Source organism: Cavia porcellus, unplaced genomic scaffold (genome assembly GCF_034190915.1).
Source record: "Cavia porcellus strain 051 isolate PalLab524CR breed Dunkin Hartley unplaced genomic scaffold, mCavPor4.1 scaffold_3, whole genome shotgun sequence".
In the NCBI taxonomy this organism is placed as follows: domain Eukaryota; kingdom Metazoa; phylum Chordata; class Mammalia; order Rodentia; family Caviidae; genus Cavia; species Cavia porcellus.
This window is the reverse complement of record NW_026947486.1, coordinates 69476209-69503790: the sequence shown is the minus strand read 5'-3', so window position 1 is coordinate 69503790 and position 27582 is coordinate 69476209. Positions and strand designations below refer to the sequence as shown.

The following is a 27582-nucleotide window of genomic DNA, read 5'->3' as shown; positions in this document are numbered from 1 at the left end:
TTGTTATAATATGTATATTTATATGAACAGGTTCAATATGATATGAATAATTGTGGGTGAAGAAAAGGTCTAAAGTGGATGTGTGCCTGTAGTTCTAGCTACTTGGGAGCTGAGGCAGGAGGATTACTTGAGCCCAGGAGCTCAAGACCAGCCTGGGCAGCATAGTAAAGAAAAGGTTAATGTAGCTAAATGAATTAACTTTCAAGTATTTCCAAAGTTATACCTGCTTCATTTATTTCCTCCTCCTTTTTTCTCAACTCTGAAACCCTGTCAAATATGAGTCAAAACAAAGTTATACACTTTCCTTTCTCAGTTTTTCAAGATGCACTGAAAAGAAACGAAAACCTTTCTAGGCTCATTGTTGTTAGTTATTATAAAAGCTAATTTTTAAATTTGGGTTTCTTGAGCCAGCACCTACGTGGTGCCACCTTAGAACTCCTGACAACCTTCCTGCCTCAGCAAGTTCTAGCTCTAAGTTAGCCCCCTCTCGTTAAATGAGGAGACCAGGGATTGCACAACTGTCCAAAGCAAGGAAAGTATGAGAGGAGATGTGGTGAAAGCCACCTTCAGGAGGCCTGAGGGGATGTGCAAGGAATACCTGGAAAACAGCAGTGCTGGGGGTGGGGAGGGGAGAAATACCTGAAAACAACACTATTGTGCAATTATCTTGTTTAACTGTGAACACAAAGTTATTTTGATAATGAAGCCTAATCCTTTCTTTAGGTGTTAAAACATTGTAACATTTTGTCTGTAGACATTTAAAGTGTTTTTACCACAAATTAAAGGAACTAGGAATCATTAGGGCAATATCATATGTAAGCATTGATACCCCGTCTGTGGGAAACAAATCCTATGGCAAAACATTCTTGCTTCAGAAAAACACCTTTTTATGATGACTTAATGTACCCATTAAAAATTTGTAAGCAGAGTAGCTAACGAAAGTTCCTCATGAGAAAAGTGAACTGGCCTGGAGGAGAACAATTTTTTTTACAGATCAATTGCTTTTTTCAACCATGTTCACGGTTACAACTGTGCCCCAGGTAATGAAGCTTCCTAGAAGTCTGGATACTAGCTGTCTTCAAGAGCACTGATGCAATCATATTGTGAAAGCAAAAGATAAAAACAAGAAATAAAACTATATGCTTGACCAACCCCCAGTTTTTCTAATGTTTTCCCAAGTAGCATGCACTGATGTACAAATAGGGACAATGTTAGCTTTGTCCTTATTGTGATTTCAAAGATGACATTTATCTAATAAATTAGAGCAATTCTATTTTCACTACATGGAGCAATCTATTTCTACATTCTGCATATGAGATCCTATTTTCATTCAGATTCAGACCTTCGCTCTCTAATAATGATGAAGCAGAAGAGAGACCATGTTTCCCTGCTTGTAACTTGAGACTTTCAACAAAAAGGGACTAGGAGATGTTTTGAGTTCCAGTGTCTGGAAGTGCTCATCAACAGTATAATAGTAGACCTGAGGTTGTAGCTTGGTGATAGAGCAATTGCCTAGAATGAATGAGGGCCTGGGTTCAACCCCAAGCACCATACAACATGTACAAAAATAAACAGAAGCTTTCTGTTCATTACAGATATATATCTGTGTTATAAATTTTACTCTTCTAGGATACAAATGGAGTCTTTCATTTAATTTTAGTTACCATGTCTTTTCCAAATTGTCATTGCTTTTATAAACTCAAGGTCTAAACATAATTTGTATCACAAATGGAATAAGTTTGGGCTGCATTTCAAACAGCCTTACCTAGTGACTAAATCAAATACAGTATGGTGCCATGGAAAGAGCAAAGGACCATGAAGCAGAAGAACTTGTGTCCCGCCCTTGCTCTGCCAGTGAATGAGCTTTGTTTGTCCTACTGAGCTGCTGAATCCCTCTGGCCTCCTAAAATTTAAAATTTTAAATGTCAATAAAATCCCTCCACAGCTGTGGGAATTTAAAGATCAACTGAGATTGCATATGAGAAAGTACTGAGAGAATTATAACAGTTATGGGTATGCATGGTATTAAGTGATACTTTCATTTTTCTACCTTGAATAATTGGGCGGGTGAAATGAAAGGAAGAGAAAACTTTCTGTTGTGTAGAGTATACTCTTATTGGCCAAAGAAGATTGCTATTACTGTACTTAATCACTAGCTTCCAGATTTCTGAGTCTTTCTCCCACATTCTCAGAATCTTGGTTGACTAAAAAAGCACACAGAGCTATCTCATTCCTTGCTTTAATTCCTCTACTCTTCAGGCCCATGGTTCTCTTTTCAAAAAAATTATGACAAGCCATTCACAGGTGGTGATGGGAGATGCACATTTGCAGTCTTACATGGGTGGCTATGGCAACAAGATCCATTTGACTTAAAATAGTTTTAGAGTAGTCTGACCAATATAATGAGACCCCCCCAGCTCAAAAGAAATTAAAATAGTGCTTTATTTACAGGGTTTCACTGGCAATGTAGTTCAGAATTTTTTTTAATTGAAAGAGAAAAATTTTAAATGTCAATAAAACAGTTTCAATGCAGGCTACTTATGAGAGTAACAACAATACATTGCATATTATTTTCATATTATCTTCATATTATCTTCAAGATATAGGTATGGAATATTTTAAACACACAGTTCTTCAGTGACTGGAAGAAGGGATGAAAAAAGAGAATGGAGGCAAGAATCAGGTTCTGTGGATTTTGTAAGAACAGCAGGAGAAAGGGAAAGGAAGGGAGCATGACTGAGAATGACCAAGTATTATATGGGTCAGTAGAGAGTCTTGATGAACCCAAAATGACCTGAGTGAGAATGTTGAATGGGAAGTCACTTTTTAGCTCTTTTGTTACTTAAAATACAGTCTAAGAATACAGTGTGATTAAAGCACACTGTCTTCTGTGCTAAACCTTAGGGCAAGGAAACAGATAGCTCTGCCAGAGCTACATCAACAGTGTTTTAAGGGCAGACAGAGTCATAACCATAGTCAAAGTGGAGGCTTGAATCTTCTTCTGAAGAGAGCGCAGTCAAAATAAAAGATGCCTGAGTTATACTGTTTAAAATTATACCATCTTAGTCTTCTATTTTCAGTGCTGAGCATGGATTCCAGAGATTAGTGAGGTACATCCCCAAACATTATTTTTGGTACCAAGGATTGATCTCATGACCTTATGCTTGCCAAGCAGGTGCTTACACCACTGAGCTAAATCCTTGGCCTTTCCCCAACCATTTTTAAATGTTTTCATTTTGAGACAGAGTCTTGCTGAGTTGCCCAGGCTGATTTTAGAATTACAATATTCCTGTCTCAGCCTCCCAAGTACCTTGGATTACAGGCACGGGCCACTACACATGGCTTTATTTATTTATTTTTTTTCACATGGCTTTATCTTAGTCATTTTAAAATGTATGGTTAGGGACTGTTAAATGTACTCAAGTTATTATGCCACAGTGCCCTTTTAGGTAAGTCAGAGAAAAAGGCAAGCAGTTAAAATATATGAATTTTCATAGTTTAATCAATGCCTTAAATGACACCGCTCCCAAGAGTATTCATATTTTATAGCAAGTCACTTAGGACAATCCAAAAATGAAACTAGAAGAAAGAATCTTCTGTGGTGGGTTTCAGTGGGATATAGAAGGAGAAATATATTGAAATGTTTACACATGTTGAGGCGAGTACCAAGGGGAATGTACTAGACACTCCACAACTCCCCACATTTTGTTCTTACTGCCAGATACTCTTAGAACTCTGAGAAAGACTAAGGTAGCTGTTGACAAGAGTATTGCAGTCATTCAAATTTGTCAAATTGTCACAAACCTGACACACAAGATGTCCATTCGTGGCAATACTTCAGGTCCCTGGAAGGAGAGAAGGCCTTCCTGTGGCTGTTTTTTAGGATCTAAGTGTGATTTAGTAGGGGATGAAACTCCAGTAGGCCTGGCAAGAGAAAGAACAGAGAGAAGAAACCTGTTAATTTTGTCCCATCTCTCATGACATCACTTCTCTGGTGTTTTGTCATGTATGAGATTGACATGTTCTTCCTTCCTGTTCCAAGCTCCCCTCTGTCACTCTCAGTTTCAGTACTCTAAGTTGATACTTTCTGCATTGCCAGTATCTAATGATCTTATTCATCGACATCTAACCTGTCATTCATCCCAGCAATGATACAAGGAATATGTCTTTAATGGTGTCTTAGGAGAGATAGATGAAGAGTGACCTTTTATTAAACCTACAGCTTTTGGGGCAATTCAGATGACTAAATTTCATCCATCAAGAATGGCACCTGCAGTTTCATATAAGTCTTATAGAGTGGGGAGTTGGGTGGAGATGTACATGGGAATAGAAGCAGGCACAAAATGAGAGAAACACTTAGCCTATTCCCTATTTAGTCCTCTGTCCACTGAAAGTCTACTTTTGCAAGTAAGAAGATCCCAGACGAATGGCTGAGAAGAATCAAGCAAGAAGCACAAAGATGGTTCCCAGGGGCTGTGACAGTGTAAGTATAATCATTTTCCTGCCATTACCTATAAGTGTGTGCCAGACCAAGGCCATAGCCAAGTAACAAGCCACGCTCAGAGAGCTGGGCATTCTGAAATCAGCTGAGTTAGGCTCCAGCCTGTGTTCTGAGTAACTGTAGCAGTCCTTTAGAAGTTTAAGCTTTTTAGCACAGAAGTTTGGTCATTTCAAGAGCCCCTGCCTTTGACTCTCTCATCATTCACTAAAGTAGAAGAACATAGTGTAGGGATATAAGCTCTATAACCAGACTGTCAGAGTCCAAATTTCTGGGCAGTCTTTCACTGTTTGTGTGTTAATACTTAACACCATAGGGTTGTTGTGAAGACTAACTAGTAACATAGTGTCTGGTTCAGGGTAAAGGTTTAGTATTCTGTGCTTCCTTCTTACCATGACAAGGCCCTATTTTCCAGGGCCATCAGCTTTTTTCTGCCTCAATTTTTCTCATTCCTGACAACACAAAAATTATGTCAGTCTCACCCACTTTAAAAATAACTCCTGGCTTTTGTCTCTCTAATCCAATGCTCTATTCCTCTGAGTCCTTCTTTTTTATTTCCTACGGTATTGAGGATTGAAACTTTGTGCTAGGTAAGTGTTCTACCTCTGAGCCTCAGTTGCACTAACCCCTTCTCTATTGAGTAAAAGTCCTTGAATGAATGGGTCTACACTTTGGTTTTTTACCTTTCTATTTCACATCAATCCAGTGCTACAGGATTTTTATCAGCACACCAGTGAAATTTGTCATGCTAATTGCCAAATCTAATATTTGATTTTCAGTCTTTATTTTTTGTGACTATTCAGAAGTATTCCATGGAGTTGATCACTCCTTCACTGACACTTTTCTCTGACTTCCATATCATCTCAGTCTCTTGTATATAAGTTTATTCATTAGCTCTTTTCTTTCTCTGTTATTTGCTGGTTCCTCCACATTTCTTCAAGATCTTAATGTTTAACTACCCAAGGCTCCATCCTAGGATATCTCCTTTTCTCTATTTTATACTTTTCCCCTTGTGATTTCAAGTAATCCCAATATGCTAAATGTCAGCCTCACTTATAAATACAATCTTTACCATGATAACTCCCACATAAGTATGTTGCTAAAACCTGTACTGAGTTCCAAATTTACATACATTCCTGTCTACTTGAGTACCTAAATTTGTCTTAAAGTTAACATATTCAAATCACCTTTTGAGTTCCTTCACAATTTGCTCTTCATTTTTATATAAGGAACTACCACCAACATTCTACTTGCTCCTGAAAATAAGAGTCATATTGATTCTGCTCTGTCACTCTCTCCCATCCAATATAGAGGCCACCTTCTTTCCATTCTATCTCCAGAAGTAGTTCTGCATATAACCACATCTCATGATTTCCACATGTACTGCCATACTCTATACTTCCACTGTTTTTACCTGTACTAGTATAACAAACACTACCTGAATTATCTTCTTGCTTTTAGCATTGTCCTTTTACACAACAGTAGAGCAAAATTAAAGTATAAATCAAATCATGTCCTTTCTGGGCCAGGGATTTAGCTGAATGGCACAAGCGCCTTCCTGGCAAATATGAAGTCGTGAGTTGGATCCCCAGTACCACAAAAAAAAATCTTTTCTTTACTTAAGACCTTCCATTGTATTATCTACAAAATTGTAATACAATCCCTTCTCTATAAGGCCACATGATCTGATCCTTGTCAATTTCCCTAAATAATATCTCCTGAAATAGTAGTTTTCCATGTCTATGGTTTCACTTTCCATAGCTTTAGTTACTAGTAGCAAACTATGGTCAGCAAATATTAACTTGAAATTTCAAAAAGTAAGCAATTAATAAGTTTTAAATTATGTACTTTTTCAGAGTAGTAGGATGAAAATTTGTGCCATTGCAGTTTATTCCACCCAGAGCATGAATCATCCTTTTTGCCCAGTGTATTTATACTGGATATTATCTGTCTCATTAGTACTTTAATAGCTGTGTTGCTTCACAGATCAGTTATGAGACTAAATGCCACAGTATCACAGTACTTGTGTGCGAGTAACCCATATTGTGTTTAACAGTGACCTGAGTATAAAGGTAATGATACTGATGATTTGTATATGCTAAAGAGAAGCTGTAAAGCTCTTCCTTTAAGTGAAATGTGAAACTTCCCAACTTATTAAGGAAAGGAAAAAATTGTGTGTTGAAGTTGCCAAGACCTATGGTAAGAACAAATCTTTAATCCGTGAAATTGTTAAGAAGGTTAAAGACTGGCCCTGAATCAAGGCCGGCAGCTTCCTGACACTGTTGGTTTCAAGCAGGAGCCTAAAGAGATGTCTTTCTATGATCTGTTGGCTATTTCAGAACTTGGGCAGTGAAATGGTCAATTCATTAGAAAGAAACAGCTTGAAGCTTCCCCCTGGTGAGCGGCTGTGAGTGTGGCAGGCTGCAGCAGCCCAGGAAAGGAGCCACTGGTGTTTACTGGGACCCACACCATGCTGGGACCTGGAGCACTGGGAAAACAAGCAAACCCTCCCTCCAGCCTGTTTTGTTTTGTTGAACTTCAATATACATGAAAGTATGGACAGCTATTTTGAAGATAACGAGAGACTCTACAACAGCCATTAGTAACTTCCATATTGTCTGGTTTTGAAGACCTAAAACGCCTTCCTCATTCTGTTTGGATCAGTTTTATACTATGTTGATGTTGTTTTGTATGAATTCTCTATATGTGAAGACATGGACAACTATTTGGAAGAAAACAAGAAACAATATGATAGATAGTAAAGATCTCAGGTTGTCTGGTTGAAATTTATATCTCTTACATTGCTTTCTTATGTCTTATTTTGTTCTGTTTGGTTGTGTTTAATTTTACCCCCTTTAAAATAAAAATTAAAAAAAGAGGGGCTGGGAATTTAGCTCAGCAGCATAAGTGCCTGCCTTGCAAGCAGGCAGTCGAGGGTTCGATCCCTGGTACCGATAAAAAGGAAAAAGACAAAAAAAAATAAATAAAATAAAATAAAAAAGACTTAAAAAAAGAACAGATGAAAATTTACCAGTTAAAAGAAGAAGGTTAAAGAAATCCATGCCTGTTTGGCTGTTGTATCTCAACTGCAAAAATTATAGCTATATTTATAACTCTATTGAGTTACAGCAGTGCTTAGCTAAGATGGAAAAGGTAGCCAGACTTTGTGGTGTACACCTTGAGAAGCTGAGGCAGTAATATCACCTGAGCCTGGGAGTTGGAGATCTATCTGAGGCACAAAATGAGATTCTGGAGAGAATGGGGGGTGGTGGTGAAGGCATGAAAATGTAAAAGGCATTAAATTTGTGTACATATGTATGTATAGGAAAAAAGCATGGTATATGTAGATTTTAGTATATGTTAATCTTTCAGCATCCCCTGAAGGCCTTAGGATATGATCAGGAGGGCCTACCCTAATTCTTCCTTCTTGCTTACTAAGTTACACTGGTCTTTTTCTTATCCTTTGAACATATTATGCTGTTTCTTGCCTTTCAACCTGGAATGTTCTCCCTCTGTATCTTCTCATGGCTGTTTCCTTTTCATTATTCAGGTCTGAGCTCAGATTCTACATCCTCATAGGCTTCTCTAAGTCATCCTATCTACAGTTACTCTTTTTTCCTTTCTTTACCTAATAGTCTCATTGCCCTGTGTATTTACTCTGTAGGAGGGAGCATTATCTAAAATGATCCTAATTATTTGCTTACTAGTTTCTTGTTAATCTTGCCTATGTATGTTGTAAGTTTCATAAAGGTAAGGATTTTGTAAGGTCAATTTTAAAATGTTTACTTTGTATAACTTTTGAGGGATGACTAACATAAAAAGTGCATACATTTAAAATACACAATTTGGTTTTTTTTTACTATATGTATATACCTGTGAAAATATCACCAAAAACAAAATTAAAAAAAAAAAAACTATCCATGTCTTCAAAAATTTCTTTATGATTTTTGGGTTTCCCTCTTGCTGGTCCAAAACAATTAATGATCTACTTTTTGTACCTATAGGTTGATTTTCATTTTCTATAATGTTATACAAATATAATCATGCAGTACATACTTCTTTTACTCGGCATGCTGATTTTGAAGTTCATTTGTGTTTCTGTATGGTTTCTGATTGTTCACTTCTTCATAATGTTGAATAATTTCAGAGATGTACTACAGCATGTGCATCCATGCACCTATTGAAGAATATCTGAGTTATTTCTAGTTTTACACAATGATGAGTATAGCTTGTATAAACATTTTTGTCCAAACCTTTGTGTGAACGTATTTTAGATGCAGGGATTTTGTATGTATATTTTTGCACCCATCCCATATGACCAGGCAATTGAATAATATGTATAAAGTATGTAGTTAGTGGCTAATATCTGTGGAAGAAATGAATGCAACTTTTTCTTCCAGGTCTATGGAAATTTCCATTTTCCTGTGCCTACTCTAGAATTCTTTACTATCCTACCTTTTTTCATGCCTGCCTTTCTAATTTGCAGTCCCTAGTGACCCCTTGCAGGGGACTGTTTCCATGCTTGGCTCATTGGAGAAATCTTGCTCATCATGTTCCCTGCCAAAGCTACTGTTTACCCAAAGCTGGCCCCATCTGGCTCTACAACAATCCATTCATTCCTTGCTTTCTGACTCCCTATCACATTCCCTACAGCAGCTGCTCTAAATTTCCTGCCCTCTCCTCAAGCCCCCAGTCCGAGCCACCACCCTCCCCTTCATTCCCAGGAGATGATTTCACCTCCTTCATTTCTGAGAATATTGATGCTAACTGACAGGAGCTTCTTTGGCTTTCATCTGATCCATTTCCACCCAGTTTTTTCAAATGCTTCCAGCTTTCAAGATGTGGTGGTTCACCTTGCCTAGGATAAGCTTTTGCTGGTATGTTTCATCCTAGCCCCAACCTTAATAATATTAATAATGATTACAGTAAAAAAAAGAGTAAACTTAACTTAGCTCTTACAATGAACTGTGTACTAAACTAAGCAATGAGAAAACAACTGTGACATTTATTGTGAAACCATGCCATTAATATGTAAAATTTCTGTTTTCTAAGCTTAAACAAAGAATTACAAACATAAAATACATTCAGTTGTCCATATTTGTGGGTCAACCTCCCCACATTCAAAACTTGGAGATCAAAAGTCACTTTGAAAAAGTGATTTGAAAAAAATCACTGCATTTTAATTTTTTTATTTTAAAGAGAATAAAACAAAACAAAACAGAACAATGAAAGAAACACAGGACCTCACAACAAGACCACAGGAAATCAACAGAGGCCACCATAATGTCTTTATGGTAGCCATTGTTGAGTTCTTAAAATCATTGCATCTTTACTGAGCACATACAGCACTTTTTTTTCTATAACAGATAACAACAATCTGCATAGTATTACCATGTATTAGATGTTTTAGGTAAACTAGAGATGATTTAATGAATATGGTAGGATATACATAGGTGATATGCAAATGTCTCACCATTTTACATAAAAGACCTGAACATCTAGTGATTTTGGTACCTACAGGAATCCTGAAACTAATCCCTCAATGATGTAGAGAGTAACTGTAGTTACATTGTTCATTTCTTCACTTTATTTTCAGGGATCTGCTCAAATTCCACCTCTTCAAAGAGTACTAAGCACTTTGCCTGTGTTATCTAATTTAATCTTCACAGAAAAATATTAGTATAGTATAATTTTTAGCAGGTAAGGAGATTGAGGATCAGAGAAGTTAAGTAACTTGCTTTGGGTTATATTGGTGGTAAGCGATGGAGATAGGATCTGAGCTAAGTTCTAAATCTAGAGCTCTCCTTATCTTTTCTCCTCTCTTCTCTATATCCTCTCCTCTCCTGTGCACTCTTCTCCTCTCCCCTCCTCTCTTCTCCTCTTGTCCCTTTTTCCTTCTCATCTCTTTCTCTTCCTCTGTTGTACTCTAAGAAAATAGCTTCGTTATATGTGTATTATAGCAAACCTGTATAGGGGCTTACTAAATGTGTTTGTTTTATCCTTTTTCCCTAACTGATATGTTAAGTGACCTAATTGATATGTTGAGCAACACTCTCCCCTGTAAAGAATTGCAAGAATCTCACCTAATTGATATGTTAACCATTGTTGCCCTCTACAAACTACAGAAGCTGTGCTAAAACAAGCTAACAAGGGTTGTTAATCACTGCTAGGCGCCTCTATTCTCTGCTAAAGAGCTAAGAAAAACTAGAATGGCAATTAATTTACACTTGTTTAAAGTAACCTGCTTGTGTGCAGAGAGATTTGCCTGTGAGTTTAACCCTTTACCCTGACCTTGACACATTACCGCCGTTTTCTGTTCTGTATGGTGCCTTATTGCCTCCCTCTCCCCTCACCTATCTATCTAGGCCATAAAGAATTTGGGTTTCTGGTGACCTCCCCCCGACCCAGTGATGATCTGTCGTAAAATGAGCCTGCCCCAATTTTAAGAACTGCTTAGCTTAAAGAAATTACCGGATAATACTATGGCCCAAACCCCAATCGGTGCTTTCCTTTTGTTCTGTATGTATCAAATGAGTTAAATATCAGGTCTTTATAAAACTTAAGTTCCAGCGTCTCATAACTCGTGACCCCTTCGCACTCACTAGCGAAGACAAGCTGTCCTGAGATAATTAACTATCCACTTTCTTCTCCAAATATTGCTGCAGACGTGCCACTCTGAGATAATGTCAGTCTGCAGGATGGGAGTAATTTAAAAAACACCAGAAACTCCCTAGATTGTCAGAGCTAAGTGGAAAGCAATACAGTTTCCAGACTCAGGTCAACAAGTTTGATGGCTGTACAGGTTTCTTTGTTTCTCTCCCCCCGCCTTTTCCTCCAGCCCTTTTAAAAGTCCTCCCTTCAGCCTCTGGGGGACAGTCTCCAAATTGGCTCCCGGAGACTGGTTGCCAGGCCTGGAAATAAAGCCTTTGCCACGTAAATTTTTGGTCTCTTGCCTCCTTGGATTTTATACCGGGGCCCAAGTTATAACACCTCCTCTTCTTCTTCCCACTCTTCTTCTTCCTCCTCTTTTTTCTCTCTTCTTACCTCACTCTTTCCTTTAGCTTGAAGTTCAAAATGCTATCTTAATCATTTTCCTCAATGTGTGTCAAATAATTGTCTTTTCCCAAAATACAAAGCAGCTACAAAAATTCAAAGATGTGTACATTAGGGAAATAATGAAAAATATTATCAAAATAGCATGTTTGAGCTTCATTCTGTTAGTAATTCTCAAATTTCAGCAAGCACTGTTTGAGGTGTTAATAAGGTGAATTTATGGGCTCCACTCTCATACACATTGCATCAGTAACTGGGGGCAGGCAAAAGCAGAAGCATAAAGACAGCTTTGGACTCTGTGATAGCTTTGCAGAGGGGAGAAGACAGTGACCTGAGCTATGATGGTGGTAATAGTGGTGGTAATAGTGGAGAGACATACCAGAATTTTTTTTTTATTGTGCTCAAATACACATAACATAAGACTTACTATTAGAAGCTTTTTAAAGTATGTTATTTAACTTCTTGGAACCCCAGCTTCCCTATATAATAACAAGGCCTGCCTTCCTCAGGCAGTGAATAAAGCTCAGTGATCTCGAATATCCAGGAATCTCAAGCCCTTCTACACAGGATCTTTGAGATTTGTCGTGAATGGATTGGAGCTGTAAGCTCCTGTCAACAGGAGCAGTCCTCTTGGGGTTACCTCAGACTGAAGCCAAGTAGTGAGAGTTAAATTCAACCCAGGACAATTTAAGACCCAAAACATTACTTCTTTCTACAGTAAGATGATTATTATAGCTTGTGTTTAGATATCCCCCCAAAGCCCTATCCAGTAATAGCTGGGGCTTGTTCAGGAGTGGCAAGATTTAGAGTGTATGAATCTGGGATTGATTCAAGTACAATGATAGTGCTAAGGGCACTAGGATTAAGGGTGTCAGTGCTGCCTACTCTAAGTAGCCTGGATAAGATATAGGGGGTAGAAAGAGCTGTGGTGTTCCCCTTACTTGTTTTGTAATCTTCTGCACCCTATGAACTGTTTCTCCTTTGCGATGCCTGTGTGCCATGCCACTTTGCCCTGGAGCCAGCTGACTATGGAATGAAACCTCTACAAACTGTGAATAAAATAACGCCCCCCCCCAAATAATAAACCTTCCCTCCTTTAACTTTGGCTGTTGGATATTATGCCTGAGTAACAAAAGTGAAGTAGCTAAAACAATGAGTAAAGCTTATGTGAATTTTGTATGTGGGTGACTAGGTAGACAATTTGCTTTGAAAGGACAAACAATTTATTACAGCACTCCCTCTTCTGGTTACTTTGTGCACCTAAGGAAACAAATAAAAGCCTAAAACTTCTCAACATTAGATGTTGGAGATTGCCAAATGTTAAGACAGGAAATTCCTTTCCTCTTCTGAAACCTCTTCTTCATCTCTTCCTTCCCCATCTCCTTTTCTCATTTGAAAGCTTCATAAATACCAAGCAAATGTTACATATTTTTAAAAATATGATGGAATGCCTGCAATATCAAAATGCTCCTAAATGTTACTGAATTTTTTCTTCAGGATTCAGAAAGCATTTAAGGTTCTTGCAAGACCAAATAGGTCAGAAGTATGTTGTTCAGATCTGCATCTTTACAATCTACAGAAAATTTTCCAAACTCTGTGTTAACGCTGAGTCATTCTGTAAGACCGGTGTCCTGATGGAGACTCCAAGGACTCAGCTCTCATGTAAGAACAAAAGGGTTTTTATTATTCTGTGCGCACGGGGTCCCTGAAACAGGTAGGAACGGAGAAACCTGCACTCTAGCAGGGCTGTGTCTTTTAAAGTCTAAAACCGCAAAGCAGGCAAGTGTTGTTACAGAAGCCAATCATAGCGATTAGAGCTGGGTTGATTGTGAGCTGTCCTTAAGGGATTGGGTTTCTTTGTGGGGCAAGGGGGGTGTTTTCCCAGAGGGGGTGGCACTTTTTAGGAACGGGCATTTGTCCCATGACTGAGAAAAACAGCCTGTTTACCTCAAATGGCCCAGAAACACTGGGTCTTGTGGAGGTAGAGCTGCACATAGTTTGGAAACTCGCACCACAAAGCCTCTTGAATAGAAAAGTCTAACAGCAATTAACACCCTTAATTACCTTACTTTAGCACCACAACCATTCTATTTGTAGAGGGCAACAATTGTTAACATATCAATTAGGTAAGATTTTACAATTCTTTACAGAGGAGAACATTGATTAACATATCAATTAGGTAAGATTTTACAATTCTTTACAGAGGAGAACATTGATTAACATATCAATCCTTTGCCCAGAGGAAAAGGAAGACACACATTCACAGTAAGGCCAAGTTACAGGGATTACTATGATTTAAGCGAAGCTATTTTTGTGAAGAATGTACAATCTAATATAATCTGATGCAATTAACACAATTTGTGACGGGTCTACCTGGTAGAGAAGACCCATATTGTCAGGAGCTATTACCTCAGGCCTTTGTTTTATGGCCCTTAGGAAGTTAAAACTTAACCTAGTTAGATTTGCAGGGAGAAGGGGAGGGGAAGCAGCAGATGGAAGAGCTTTCTTGCTCTCTTCAATTCCAGACAGTTGCTTTTATTTTACAAAAAAAAAATTTTTTTAAAAAAAATCTCTCCTGTCTCCTGCTTCTTTCTAAACTTTAGTGCTACAGAGAAAGTGCTCAGAGAGTCATTTCTGGGCAACATGTTGGCCCTGGATCTTAGAAGCTTCCATTCAAAAGCAGCTTCCATAGAAAAGGATGTTTTCTTCTCTACATTTTCCTCTCCATTCCACTCAGTTTCTTTGTCTCTCTTCTGTTATGTTCCTTCCCCTTGAGTTTTTAGAGTGATTGTCCACAAGTACATTCTTTCCTGCTCTCTCAGTTTGGACAGACAGAGAACTGTATGCCAATTGGAAAGATTTCCTTTTCATGGTTGGAGTTGCCGCCTGTACATGTCTAGTGATACCAGAGTTTTCTTAAATGGAAGCCTGTTTCAGCAAAAAAATTAGATTTAACAAAATGTTTATTAGAGGAAAAGAGTGAACAAGAGGTTTACATTCAGGTAGATTCAGGGAAGCCTGCCACTCAACCTTATCAACTGATCAGAATCAAGTGTTAGGCTTCAGTAAAGAAAGTTTGTTCTCTATAGAGGAAAGTAACTCTTTTTCTACAGTCCTAGGCCCTAATCCAAATAGAGTTGTCTCTCTGCATTGGCAAATTCTATATCCACAGATTCAATTAACCTGAGGATCAAAAAGAGTTGTTTTTGTTGTTGTTGTTGTTGTTGTCGGAGATTGAACTCACGACTTCATGCTTGCCAGGCAGGTGCTTGTGCCAATGAGCTAAACCCCTGGCCAAAAGTATTTTTTAAAAATTGTCTGGACATGTATAGATATTTCTCCTTATTGTTATCTATACAATATAGTATACAGACTATTTGCATAGTGTTTACATTGTCCTGGGTGTTATAAATAATCTATCTAGAAGGACATATGCAGGTTATATATAAGCACTATACTATTTTACATAAGGAATTTGAGTATGGATAGATTTGGATTCTGGATGCCTCCAAAGACACTGGAAGATGGTTGTCCAATGTAACAAAGCCAAACTCTCATCTTGTTCATTCCTATGGGGAGTAAAGGGCCAAACTATAGCTTGTGCTCAAAATAGATTGGTCACTCTTCAGGAAAGAAAAGATGCCTTAGAGAGTGGATTCTGCCTTTGGAGATTTTTCTGAGTGACTGTATGAACCTGTAAGACACAAAGACCTCCAAGCCCATTTAGCCACTGACTCTGAATCAGATTTATAGCTGTGCTCAAGTTTCTACACCTTTCCTTCCCTCAGATGCTCAAGGTATGAAATCAGCTCACTCAGAGTGTCCCTCTTATTTCTGAGGATTCTCCTGAGTGATACTTCCTATGTGCCTATAAATGGACCTGTAAATTAAAATTCCTGCTTTGCTGTTGTTCCAAAACTTGGTGTTTACATTAGCAATTGTTGTTGAGTGTGGTCATTAAGAGAATGCTGGTGCCCATGCCTAATAGTCTGGCACTATTTGGTTCTCCAGGAGCCACTTGAGAACTGTTATGGGCAGAAGCAGGACAAACCATCCTGTCCTTTATGCTCTTGTACACTGGTTCAATGGGGTTTAAAGCTAGGACATATTATGTTTAGAGTCTCATCAAGGTATGAGTGACTTCTTCTGTCATCCTCTTGGTCTTAGCACTCACGCAGAATTTTACAAAGTTTCTTATAGTTTCTGGCTGCTTGTCTCACCAGAGTGACTTAAACCCAAATGCAGTGGGCCAGCGGAGGATCAGGAGCTATACCATTTTCTCAAGTTAAGTCTCTCCTCAGCTAAAAGCTGATTTCCCTCAAGTGCAGCCTTATCTCCCCTATAGGAACCAATATATATTTTTCATTCTTTCAGGACAGATTAATAGCAACTTGGTACCACATACTGTGCATCTCAGACCTCTCCATTTCCAGACAAGGTCTTAGCTTTTACAGAAACAGAAGGAGCAACTTGTTACAAGATCTAGGACTAAAGAAGCATGTTTGTGTTCACTTCTCTTTCTTAAGATGGATGCTTGAGCATATTGAAGTGTTAATAGGAGTGTCAAGAAAGTGAGAAAAGAGGAAGGCATGGTAAAGTCGAGGACAATAGCTGAAGTCAGTGGAAAATAAAAGGAAGGACTTCCTTCCTTAGGCTTTAGAACAGCAGGAGGGAGAGAGCATTCCATGAATATAACCAATTCAGAAAATTTAAGAGTGGTGGGGAAGTTGAGCATTCCATCTGAAAAGACTTTTTCTATATGAAATGAAAGAGGAATGTAGGAGATGTTGATGAGAAGCAAGAAGAAATTGAAGAATATTAGAAATTGTTGTTGTAAGGTTTGAATAAGCTAGTTAGGAAACAAAAAAAAAAATTCTGTGGCAGCAGTAAGGCCCAATCAAGATTGGTCATCATGAGTCACCAGTGTATAGTAATCAGTCCAACTGTATGTTTCTCTGGGGCCTAATAGTATGTTTCTTCAGCAAGGCTTAGCAACAAGGAGGCCTGGACAAAAAATTTTCCATTGTTTAAAGTGGAAACAACTCTTTCTGTTCTTCCTTGTAGTGGAAAAGGAGGTGAGCTAAGAGTAAACAGGTCTCGGTTCACATCCTAGTTTCATCATCATCTGTATAACCACAGGGTAACTGATATGACCTCTCTATATCACTTATTTTACCTGCAAAGGATGGTATGTGAACAACAACAACAACAACAACAAAAATAGAGAATGGCAAAAGCTATACGTAAATCATGAAAAATGGCAAAACCAAAAAAAGAAATAAAGAAAAGAAAATGTCAAAACCAATGGAAATGCAAAAGAGCTTTATCAATGAGAGAATCGACTCCCCAGCTGTAACCCCCCGAGTGAGTCCTTGGGGTCTCTTTCCCTGCGGCGTCGGCCCTTACATATGGAGGCCCTAGCGAGATAGCACGTCTCACGGGAGGTGACCTCAACGGCTCTGTGGTGGGTGAGTACGACCGGTCGCTTCTTATTTTTACTCTGAGGATCAATCTACCGGTATTTTACGCCCCAGGGGCAATTTTTGTTACCTGTTTTTGTTATCTGTTCTCTGTTCCTTGGTGATCGGGGGACGCCCCACATGGTTTTCCGTGACTCACCGTTTGCGATAGGATTTTCCTATCGGTCTGGGGAATTTCATTCCCAATCTGTGGTCCATCTGGGCCAATCTGGGGAATTTCATTCCCAATCTGTGGTCCATCTGGGCCAATCTGGGGAATTTCATTCCCAATCTGTGGTCCGTCCGGGCCAATCTGGAGGCACCCCCTAAGGTGACTCGTTTGGTGTGAAACTAATGCGTGAGAGTGAGGTGGCCGGCCTGTTTGTCCTGTGTGTTGTGACTGTTGTGATTGGTTATTTGTTGTGTCGCGCGTACGCTAACCACTCTTTGTCTTCAGAACATCATGGGACAGACAACATCGTCCCCATTGTCCCTCAGCCTCGACCATTGGTCGGAGGTTCGAGAGAGGGCTCACAATCTCTCCTTACAGGTTAAAAAAGTAAATGGCAGACTTTCTGCTCGTCTGAGTGGCCCACATTCTCCGTGGGTTGGCCACCAGAGGGGACTTTCCACCATCCCCTCATCTTAGCAGTTAAGAACATCATCTTCCGCCCTGGACGAGAGGGCCACCCCGACCGGGTCACCTACATCTTGGTATGGCAGGACATCAGGGAGGAGCCCCCACCGTGGGTAAAACCCTTCCTTCCTCTGCCCTCTCCTTGGTTGCTTGTTTAAACTTGTTACTAACTTAGGGGCTTGTTGCCCATTTCTGTTGTAGGATCCATATGGCTTATTAGATTCAAGGTTCATGATAAGAAAAATTATTTCCTTTAGCTCACCAAACTGTGCAAGAAGCTCCCTTTGTTTGTGTCTTTAATGTTGTGGCGCCTTGTTTAATATGTAAGACTTCAATTGATTGCTTGCAACCTCGGCATGCCTTTTAAAAAGAGTATTTTTTTTCTCTCTGGTGAAAATATAAACATGTGCATATATATATATATATATATATATATATATATATATATGGTTGTTAAGAGTCATGTCAACTTTGCCAAGTAAAAACCAGGCGGTACTATATTTGAGCCAGTTAAAAGGTTACAGTTTTGTTTTTAAAATACAGCATTTTTATGTGGTAAAAAGACATAAAATAAGTATGTTTTAGACTACTAAAAGGTGACTTCAAGGGTTTTGTTGAGAGTTTTGATGTTGTCTGAGAAGTGAAAAAAAAGGTAATTGACTGGTAATAGTAAAAAGAGGGACAAAGAGAGTGGTCTTCAAGTAAAGGTGTCTGGCTATGCCAGAATGTGGAAAAAGATTAAAGCTTAGTTTGAGAGGTATTATTGTAAGTTGTAGAAGGCTCAAGAGGATGTAAATTTTATTTGTCTTGGTTTATAGTACTACAAATAACAGGTTTGACAAGAAGTAAATGTGTTCAGAATTTGACAGTATTAGATCAGTTTTGGTAGAAGTATACATAACATTGTACTTTGCTGCAAAATGTTTTCATTAAAATGAGATTATAGGTGATACTAGAAATACAAGTTCTTGCATGTACTGTGAACATCTGGGAGATTATGCAGTACAATTTTGTTACCTATGAAAAAGCCCTTTTTGTTAAAAATATAATTTTAGTAAAATGATGGCCTGCCACGTGACACCCTTGGACAAAAAGCAGTGTGCCATCCAGATGAAGCCGGCTCTCTGATCCGGAATGCCAAAACCATGTTCTCCTTTTGTGCCACCCTGACTGGACATCCAGAGGTAAGGAGGTTTCCCAGTATCGCCAGTTGTTCTCTTTGTAACTCAGTCGGCCCCACATGTTAGACAAAAATTGCAAAGGTTTGAGAGGTTTAAGGAAATGCCCCTCAGCCAGTTAATAGAGATAGCACAAAAAGGTCTTTGAGAACTAAAAAATTTACAAAAAGATAGCCAAGGTGTTATGAGAAAAAAACTTTTAAAAAACAGACGAGACTTTCTGGAGACAGTTGGATACTGTAGGCTAAATTTTACTGAAAAGCTTGCCTCTATATGACTCCCATAAGGGAGAAACTCAAAATTCGCTGAACTGGACTGATAAATGTAAACAGGCCTTCCAACAGCTCAAGCGGGCCTTGACAGAGGCCCCAGCCCTGGGACTCCCTGACGTTACCAAGCCTTTCATCTTGTTCATAGATAAACTCAGGGACATTGCCAAAAGAGTCCTAACTCAGGACATTGGCCCTTGAAAGAGGCCTATAGCCTACCTCTCCAAAAGACTTGATCCAGTAACAGGAGTATGGCCCCCTGCCTTAAAATACTAGCTACTGTGACAATGTTACTTAAGGAAGCGAAGAAACACGCTTTGGGCAAGTGATTTCTGTGGTAACCTCTCACAGTTTAGAGACTCTTATCAAAACCCCTCCTGAAAAAAGGCTCTCAAATGCCAGAATTCTACTGTCAAGCCCTGCTTCTAGACCCAGAGTCAATGATATTCAAGATTTCTTCAGCTTTAAACCCAGCCACCCTTATGCCTGATGATGATCCGGAGGAACAAAGGACACCTCTCTCCATGAGTGCGCTGACATCCTCGAACTGCAGCAGAACCTACAGGCTGATCCTACTGACCAGCTTTTGGGAAATGCCAACAACTGTTCAATGAAAGCAGCTTCATCCAAAACGGCAAACGAGTGGCCGGGGCAGCAGTGACCACCGAAAAGGAGGTACTCTGGGTTAAGCGGGTAGAGCCTGGCACTTCTGCCCAAAAGGCGGAGCTTGTTGCTTTGACTGAGAGGCTAAAACTAGCTACGGAAAAGAGGGTAAACATTTTTTTACTGAAGATATCCCTTTGCTACTGTACATATACGTGGAGCCATCTAAAAATGCTCCACAGATTCTAGATTTGCTGGCAGCCATCTGGCTGCCTCAATGGGTTGCTATTCCTTACAAGGCTCACCCAACCGGAGATGACACTGTCACCTTAGGAAACAGTTTGGCAGATCAAGCCACTTAAAAAATAGCAACCACATCAGAGGGGTCAACCAAGAAAGTAACTGCTCTGATACTAGTCCTCTGACCTTGTCAGAACCAGTCTACACAAAGAAAGACCTACAGTTGACATCTCAACTTGGAGTAAAGTCTCCCACCCCAAGGGGCTAATACCAGTTATACAAGTACTGTTACTGGAGGCACTAGGGCGGGAGCTGTTTCACCTTGCAGAATTGTTCAGAACTCAGTATTTTATTCCAAAACTCTACAAACTGACCACCTCTTCGAGCTCCAGATGCCCACAGTGCTTGTTAGTCAACTCAGCCAAGAGCTCTGCGCTGGAGACCACCCGACATCAAGAAATTGTTCCAGGAGAACATTGGAAAATAGACTTCATAGACATGGTAAAACTTAATTTACAGGGACACTGCTATCTCTTGGTATTAATAAACATTTTTACTGGCTGGGTAGAGGCTTTCCCTACTAAGTCTGAGTCAGCCTTAGTGGTAGTTAAAAGGCTATCGCATGAGATCATACCTTGATTTGGCCTCCCACTATCAATGGGGTCCGATAATGGCCTGGCTTTCATAGCCCGAGTCACCCAAAAGTTAGCCCAGGCATTAAAGATTAATTAAAACTCCACTGTGCCTATCAGCCACAAAGCTCAGGGCAAGTAGAACGTATGAACCAAAGTCTCAAGGACATTTTAGCTAAGCTGTCTTCAAAAACTGGCAATAATTGGATGAGCCTTCTTCCCTTTGCACCGTTAAGAGCTAGATATACCCCATATGTTTCTAAAATTTCCCCCTTTAAAGCCATGTTTGAGAGGCCCCCGCCATTGGTTCCAAGATTGTCAGAAAACAAATTAGCTAAAACTACTAATCGAGATCTTAAGTCCCTAAAGACACTCCAACCTGTGTTGGCCTGGATCCACCAGCTGTTTAGACAAAAACACTTGGACCTGCCTTCAGAGACCAAGGCCTCAAGGACTCCAGTCTTGGTTCGATGTCATCACCATGACTCCCTCGAACCCCACTGGGAAGGACCTTTCACCGTGGTGCTCAGTACCCCCACTGCCATCAAGGTAACAGGGAAAACTGCGTGGATTCACTACACTCATGTAAAGCCACTGGAAACAGCAGACAACGAGGGACATACTCAGTGGACTACACAACAGACTGGTAACCCTTAAAATTAAAAATTGACTAAAGCATAGTTAGATTATGCTGGTCATAAACTGTTTTAGCTTGCTTGTTTTGATTTTAATAACATTGATGCCGACCTTGCACGGCGGCTTTGGTCCCCCTGTAAGCAAAAAAAAAAAAAAAACAATTGTTAAAGATCTTTGTATGGGAGCCCCCTTTAAAAAAAATGTAAAATGGAATTCTCCCCTATCTCCTTCCCTTGATAGGACCATTAGTGACCTTAATCCTAATCCTAGCCATTGTCCCTTGCCTCATTAACTGGATTACCCAATTCATAAGGGGACAAGTTTCTCAGGTCAAAGTAATGGTCATAGGTCAACAATATGAACCCCTAGCTACAACATACCTCTAAGATTAGAGGTCATCCACAAGAAAAAGGGGGGAATGAGAGAATCGACTCCCCAGCTGTAACCCCCCGAGTCATAGAAATGTTTCACTCCCTAACCTCCCCATTGAGGTAATCAGAGCAGGACAGGAAGGAATGCATCTGCTAGTCATTAACCACAAGATGTTCTGTCCTCTGTAAAGATAAAGATAAATAAAGGAATGTGCTGTTCAAACGAGACCGAGTTGTACCTGGCACTCTGAGATCAGACCAGGACCCTCGGTCTCCATGGTTACTCAGCCCCAGACGCCTCGAATCAGCATCCGCCAAGTCCTGCGCCGTTCAAAATTAACCAATGCGATCTGCTTCTGTAAACCTGCTTGCTTCCCACTTGTGCCCTTAAAAACCCTGCACAAATTCCCCTCGGGGCCCTCCACACTCGTTTGCCTGGAGGACCCCATGCGCATGGAAATAAACTTTTTTTTTGCCTCACTAAGAGTTGAGTCCTTGGGGTCTCTTTCCCTGCGGTGTCGGCTCTTACATCATAAGTACTTTCGAACAAATGGCAAAAAAAAAAAAAAAAAAAATTAGAAACACTTTTAACATATGCTATGACACAAATTTATTTTGCAAATCAAAACAAAATAGAAAAGTGGTCAAGATAAATGAATAGGAAACTAACACAAGAAATTCCAAAGAGCCAATAACCATAAAAATGATATTGAAATTGATATTAAAATTAAAATTAAAAGAACCCAGCTATCTTTTCCTACCTCTTAGGTTTACAAAAGTTAAAACATATCGGTTAATAATTAGTGTTGGTAAAAATGTGGGGATCCAAGAATTCTCATCCATTGTTGGTGGTAATCTAAATGGGCACAACATGGTTAGCCCAGGAATTCTATTTCTAGCAATCTACCCTATAGATATACTCATGCAAATACACAAAGATATGTGAAAATATGTTACATCTATTTTACCTTCAAACTAAGTTTCTGACATCATTACACTTTCCCTCAAAATTGTTAGATTTCTGTATTTATTTATGTTTCTTTTTTGATAAAATGAACATGCAATTATCTAAAGTGAATGATTCAACAGGTTTTGGCAAGTAGATATAGTTGTGTAGCCCCAAACCTTGTGAAGACACAGAGCATATCATCACCCCAGAATCTTTCCAAACGTCTAGCCCTACCACATGCCATACTGTAACTTTGAAAATATTTAAATGAACCTCTAATTCTAAAAAGATTTAAACTTACAAAAATTTTCAAAAATAGTAAGAGTCACTGTATATGCCACATCTAGTTTTCCCTATTGTCGGTATCTTACGTCACTAAGGTACATTTGTTAGAATCAGTGAGCCACTATATATATTAATAACTGTTGTCCATAGTATTTGAGATTTTACTAGGTTTTTCCTAATGTCCCCTTCCTGTTCCAGTATGCCACGTGGACTACTACCATACATTTAGTTGTCATGTCTCCATAGTGTCCTCTGGTTGTAACAGTTTTCCAGATTTTCCTTGATTTTTATGATCTTGGAATTTTGAGGAGTACCATTCAAGGTATTTTACAGACTGTCCATCAGTTTAAGCTTGTCTGATTTTTTGTCATGAGTAGATTGTAGTTTTTGTGGCTTTTTAATATTTATAATAACCATATATAACTTTGTAGTTACACTTAATAAAAACACATATTGTAGAGGCATGAAGGGAAGCGAAAAGACTGTCAGTAAAATAAAAGAAGCATGTCTACTTTGAACAACTTGGAAAAAATACATGTGAAAAAGGAAAGTTATGGTTGCTCACTGTGGTCCAGGCTGGCCTTGTGCAGGCACATCCTACACTGGCTATAACCTGCCTGGCAAGGGACTGAGAGAGCCAAGACATGGACAGGGAAGGGATATTCTCCAAGAGGGATTGAGATCTTTCCATAACAAATGCCTCCTAAATCAATAAGCTTTTCTAATCTTGAAGAGTTGACTACTCAGCACCTCATCAAGTAAGAATTCCTCACCACCTTCTGCTCAGATAGTGACTTGAAGCTGGAAAGTGAAACCAGTTCTCTGGAATGCCCAAGCATGAACACAGCCTCAGCACTGAATCTATTTTGGGAACATTTGGAAATATTTTGCAGCATCATATTTATACTTTTGGAAAACAAGAAAAGGTTCAGAGTAATAGTCCTTGACTTCTCCCTTATGCTTTACATTTTCAGCTATAGAATGGCATATTTTGAATGGAGATATAAAGCAGGGATTAGCTGGTTAACCATTATGACCCTTGGCCATTTGTGGGGGTAGACTTTGATTTGAAAGAGCAAGTATGCATTATTCTGGGTCAGTGGGGTGAGAGAAGGATCAAGTCAGTGAAATGTGAGAGAATCAACATGTGAAATGCTTGACAATAGCACATTCACACATTTCACAGAGGAAGGAGGCTAGGGTTACACCCAGCAACTGCAAATGCTTGATTAAAAAAAAACAACCTTAAGCATTTGCTATTTGCTGCCTGCTGTGAACACCCTCTTTAGGTGTCTGTTTATAACTTAGAGCTGATTCCCAGCTCCTCTGGCTCCCCACCTCAGGTTCCACATGAACTCAGGCTCTAGGAGGTTTGCGCAAGAGACCTCGCTCTCTAAGTGAAGGTGTGCCCTGAGGGAATGTGTGTCTGTGTGTGTTGATGATGAGGGGGAGACAGGTCCACAGGCAGCTGGTGGAAAATGAGCAAACAGCTGGAGACACTCCAAGGCAAGACAGAATTTTAGATCCAGCACTGGTGGGGGCAGGAAGAAGAGATAGGGAGGGCTGGAAAGAGAGGGAAAAGAGAGGGAATTCTGGAGCCTCTGCAGCTAGTAAAGCTCAGCACCTGGCTAGGGCTATGCATATAAATGACATATTAATTAATGTTCTAATGATAACTAAGATTCATTGATCACATTCTCTTAGGCCCTATGCTTTGAAGGTCTTATCATTTTTAATTGCTCAACACCATGTGGGAGGGTCATAATACTATTGTTTCCATCTTACAAAATAAGATCCTAAATTCCAGAAATGTCAAGTACTTGCTGAAGGTCACAACTAACAAGTGACAGAGTTAGGATTTGAATTCAGAGACTGTGTGCTCAACTTCTTTTTTTTTTTTTTTTTTTTTTTTTGGTACCAGGGATCAGACTCATGACCTTGTGCTTGCCAAGCAGATGCTTATATCACTGAGCTAAACCCTCAGCCCTTGTGCTCAACTTCTTATGAGAGGTCACAATACAGAAAGTGACAGTTGGCAGGGTCATAATGGTTAACCAGTTAACCCCGGCTTCATATCTCCATTCAAAATATGCCATTCTATAGCTGAAAATGTGAAGCATAAGGGAGAAGTCAAGGACTGTTACTTTGAACCTTTTCTTGTTTTCCCAAAGTACACTATGCTGCAGAATATGTCCTACTTTGTGTTTAGTACTCTTTCTTATAGTCAGGTCTCCCCACCTTGCCAGTAATATTCCTTTCAATCTTTAGCACTCAGGCCTTGGCATTCACTGGTGCAGAGAGGAGGCTTCCACTGGCTCCACTTTAAAGGCAGAACACTGTAGGAAGCCCAGTAGAGATTGCCTGTCTGTCTGTCCTGTTCACACCCTCTGTGATCACATAGGTTTCCTCACCCTGTCCTCCAGATTTTTACCTTCTTGTCATAAAAAGTACTTGCTGCATCTGAGCTTCATGGCTCAAGTGGTGGGTAGTACAGCCTGAACTTCCACAGAGGCATCTCTAGAAAGCTGGCCTCTATAGGCCAGCAGACCCCCAGTCAGGCAGGCTTGCTGGCTTTACCTGCCTGTCATTTCTTCTTTTTTCTGTCACAGCTGCTCCCACTGACGTATATTCAGAGGCTTATTCTCTTTTCTTTAGTTACAGGGTCAGAAAGTGCCTCCTTGAGGTCTTGCTTCTTTCCACATTACCGGAGCACCAGCCAGGCCACTGCAGGCAGCTGGCATAAATGCTCAGGGATTAGCAACTCCTGTACTGTGGCTGACCTGCAGCAGTCGCTCTCACACATCCATCTTTTTGAATTGCCAACCACTGCTCCCTTCTCCCTCATGGCACTAGATATTGAACTTTCACACTGAGCTACATACCCTATCCTTTTTAAAATTTATTTCGTGTATGATGTGGCCAGCTAGTTTAGGGCTCTGGAGGAGGTGAGCTGCCAGAGCCGAGTCTGATGGCTCAAGCTTTTTTCCTGGCTTCTGCATGCGGGCATCTCTTGGAACAACTGGCACAAGTGCTTCAACACTGGGGTAAAAGAAAGCCCTACCACAAGAAGTGGTAGTATGAGTTGGGTCACCCTGTTGCTAACTCTAAGATTGGCCCCCACCGAATACACACAGTCCAAGTTCGAAAAGGCAACAAATATGGAGCCCAGAGGCTGGAGATGGCAATCTCTTTGCCTGGGGCACAGAGTGTTGTACTAAAAAAAAAATAAGGATCATTGATGTTGTTCACAATGCATCCAATAATAAGCTGCTATGCACCAAGACCGTGGTGAAGAACTGCATTGTGCTCACTGACAGCACATCATACCAGACAGTGCTATGAATCCTACTGCACACTGCCCCTGGGCTGCGAGAATGGGTCCAAGCTGACTTCTGAGGAATAAGAAATTTTATTTTTTTCTTTTTTATTTGTATTAGGGATTGAACTCATGACTGCATGCTTGTAAGGCAGGTGCTTATGCTGCTCAGCTAAATCCCCAGCCCCAGGAAGAAGAAATTTTAAACAAAAAAAGATCAAAGAAAATTCAAAAGAAGTCTGATGAAAGGAAAAAGGTCACCAAAATCAGTAGCCTACTTTAGGAGCTGTTCCAGCAGGTTAAGCTTCTTGTCTGCATTGCATCAAGACCAAGCCAATGTGGCCAAGCAGATGGCTACATGCTAGAAGGCAAGGAGCTGGAGTTCCATCTGAGGAAAATCAAGACCTGGAAAAGCAAATAAACCTGCCCTCCTGGTTTAGTTCATGTAAAAAGGTGTGTATTGTTCTATGTTTAAAAAATTTAATTTTAAGTTTTGAGACGAGGGCTGGCTAAACTGCCCAGCCTGAATTAAAACTTGTCACTCTACTGTCTCATCCTTCTACATGTTATAGGTCACCAGCTTTACTGTTTTTTGTTTTCTCTCCCATAATTTTCTTTCTTTTTTCTCATCTCTTTCTTGTCCATCTTGCTTCTTGTTGTTTTTCTAGATTTTTCTTTTCCCAGAAAATTATTTCTGCTAAGTGCACTTTAAGATTATGTGTTTTCGTCAATACAAAGTTGTATGTGGACAAAATGTTTTCCCTTCCTGTTTTTGGAACCTTAGCCACCGTGTGGCGCTGCAGAATGAGTGACGCCTTGTTCTCTGGTCACGGCTTATTTCTTGCCTGAATCAGTCATGGGAAATGTATTTTCTAACTCCCAAAAAGTGCCTCTACAATGCTTAATTTCCAATTTACGTACTCTTAAGATTAAAAGTACCATGAAGACTAAACTATTAACTTTTTACTGCCAGGAGGTCTGGCCAACCTATCCACTTATCGGCAATTGTTGGCCCAAAGAAGGAACATTTGATCCCTGCATTCTCAAATGCTCCCAAAGCATGATTTTTGCTGGGCCAGTGACAGGGTTAGAGAACTTCTGTACATCGAGGCGTTCCTTGTTCTGAGAACACTCCCTTCTCTCATTAAGTCCTGTAATCCCACACAAATACTCTTAGCCAGCTCTGCCACGACCCAACCTGTTTTGTCGTGCCCCCAGGATATGCTCGATGATGTTCCTCTGATCTTTTCCCAGCCACCACCTGTCTAACCTAAACTCATTCCCCATGGTTACCTCTGGCTGGACCGCCCTCCACTCCCCCCGTCCCTGATCCTCTCTGCAACTCTGGTCCCTCTGCGCCAAAGTTATCTCCCACTGTGCAATCATCTCCCTCTCTGCCTTCTGCGATACATACCTCTCCCAGCGGCTCTGCTCTGCCCTCTGCATCATTTTCGCT

At 39.9% G+C, this 27582-nt stretch overlaps 1 non-coding gene and 1 pseudogene across 1 annotated transcript; both read left to right on the top strand.

Moving 5' to 3' along the window:
- Nucleotides 1-1013: 1013 nt before the first annotated feature.
- LOC100715970 (small ribosomal subunit protein eS8-like) lies at nucleotides 1014-26547 on the top strand (annotated as a pseudogene).
- LOC111756147 (small nucleolar RNA SNORA2/SNORA34 family) lies at nucleotides 6744-6880 on the top strand. Its single transcript, XR_002790628.1, has one exon. It is a non-coding gene; the product is annotated as a small nucleolar RNA SNORA2/SNORA34 family (small nucleolar RNA).
- Nucleotides 26548-27582: the final 1035 nt, after the last annotated feature.